We start from the raw sequence: 2,353 nt of genomic DNA, 5'->3' as shown, positions 1-2,353 counted from the left end.
ATTACAATGTCCTGCAGGCGGCAAGAGGGATGGAATTAAGTGTTTCAGAACAGGGGTTGGCCTTGCCCAGGAGCACTGATCTGTATCTCAGGCCTGGTAACAGGAAGAATGATGAAGTACAGGGCAGATAGTGACAGATGAGTAGATTTGGTTGAGAGTGCTTGTGGAAATGTGTTTTTGATTGTTATTTTCTCGGTGAAATAGGAATTAAGGTTATCAGTTGAGAGTGAGGACAGGGCGAGAGACAATGAAGGCTTGAGGGGAAAGATGTAGTAAACTATTTAGATAACTATTATCGAAGAGAATGGAAGAGCGAATGGAATTGGGAAATGTGCCATGACTGGTGGGAGGCATCTAAGCTGACTTGAAGGTAGTGATTATGACTTAAAATGAGACCAATTCATTAGATGGTGTGTTTTTCTTCAACCACATTGTGTTCAGAAGGTACAGATTGGTAAGAAGGAGACAAATTTAACCAGAGTTGTGGTTTAGCTTAGTCTTAGGGTAGAACAGAGATTTGAGGTTGAATTCAAAGGAAGAGTTATAATGATCACTATGTTTTTCAAATTGAGTGAGAAAGGAGCAAGGGCAGAGGTCAAGGAACAAGAGGTCAGGGTATTAGAGGGATCATCTGTTGGTTAACAAAATTATCAAGAATGATGACAGGAGTTCCATAGTCCCATAGTCCATTGGAGCAGATGACACTGAGCAGAACCTTAAACCTTTGAGGAATTGGGGAAGTGACTAAGGCAAATTGGTACCTGCAAGAAAGGTGAGTAGAGTGGCAGGATCTGAAGGCATGAGCTTCACAGTGAAGGGATTTTAGAAAAGGTGGAGGAGCAGTGGTTTGGAAGTTGGACTGAAGAACAAGAATGTCTGCCCACCTCCCGGCACAATGGGATGAAGAGTGTTGAGAGAAAACAGTCCCTGCTTGAGAAGGCTGCACAGAAAGTGGTTCCTCAGCCAGCTTTCAGTTAGAACAAAGATGAAGGGCATGCTCCCGGAAGGCGCTGAGGATCTAAGGGATCTTGCTGATTGCCCATGAGTTCAAGAGCTACAGTGGAAGAATTTCAGGGCAAGGATGGAGAGCCAGGGGGCATTAGAATCTGGGGGATGAGAGTCACCTAACATTCTTGGGTAACTTTCTCTGGAATCCAAAGTCCCAGGATAGGATGGTCTCACCTATGAGCATCCTACGTCTTATTATTCCCACGTCACGGGTGTGATTCCATTAATTTTCTGAACTTTCTTGGCAGGTCGGCCGCATCATGCCCACATCTGTTCCATTTCTCTCTTTGACACCGGTGTGTGTCCAGCCAAGGAAGCATATTGCTCTGCCCTTGCCCTAAGAAAGCCATCACACCCCTGCTGATTGTGCTGGCCTTGCTCACTGTGCTCAGTGGGATCGGGTCTGTTGAGGCATGAACCAAAGAGAAAGGATCCCCAGCTTAGCTGCCAGCAGCAGCATTTCCCAAGCTTGAGTGACTTGCATAACCAGCTTTAAAAACTTACAGCTGCAGAGCACCTGTACTATTTTTACATAATAATTTTTGTAAATACACTTAACTTTTGTTCTTATAGAAATATCTTTTTAGAGGAAACTCAAAAGAAACATATCAATTTAAACAATTGTGAATAATGAATATAGAGCCAGAATGATGAAAATAAAAAATGACCATCCTTATACACTCCCAAATCATCTCATTTGCCACTTTGGGAAATGAGTGAACCAGAGAATGACTAAGAGTCAAGACTCATTCTTCCTCTGAAACAACCCACATGTGTATCCTGTGTACTGATGCGTCTACTTTCCTGCTTGTCCCCTGTGATTAACTTGCTGGAGAATCAGGTTGAATTATTGTGCTCAAGAAGTTTATTTCTCTAAAGTGTGGGATAAGGCTTCCCATACAGACCGATGGCTCATGCAAAGATCCTGAGATGGAAGGAATATGTGCACTTAGGGAGTGTGGCATGAGTGAAGGTACCTAGTGGAAGAGAGGCTTGAGGTGAGTTTGCTGCTGGCAGTGGTTAAAAATTAAAAAATTGGGCCTTTAAGGTTGAAAATGTGAGTCTTTTCTAAGATCAATGTGAAGCACTAGGGAGGGTCTTAAGTGGGAAGGTGAAATGATTGGATTTAAGTTTTTAAAAACTTTCCTGTCAGTTGTACAGAGAAAAGATTGAAGGAGGTAAATATGATACAGACAACTGGGAGAGGCCCTGGCAGAGGCCACATGTGACCCGATTGTCTAGGGTAAGATGGTGGTTATGGTGAAGGATGGATGAATAGAGCTCTAAGCAATGTTTAAGAGATAAATGGAGAGCAGGAGCTAGTGCTTGTTCTACTGTGGACATG

General features: G+C 43.2%; 1 protein-coding gene across 1 annotated transcript in view; it reads left to right on the top strand.

Moving 5' to 3' along the window:
- KIF16B (kinesin family member 16B) overlaps positions 1-2,353 on the top strand; it is a 245,989-nt gene that overhangs the window by 188,041 nt on the left and 55,595 nt on the right. The gene's annotated exons all lie outside the window — the stretch shown is intronic.

This window comes from Pteropus vampyrus, unplaced genomic scaffold, assembly GCF_000151845.1.
Source record: "Pteropus vampyrus isolate Shadow unplaced genomic scaffold, Pvam_2.0 Scaffold7, whole genome shotgun sequence".
NCBI lineage: Eukaryota > Metazoa > Chordata > Mammalia > Chiroptera > Pteropodidae > Pteropus > Pteropus vampyrus.
This window is presented reverse-complemented; position numbering and strand designations above follow the sequence as displayed.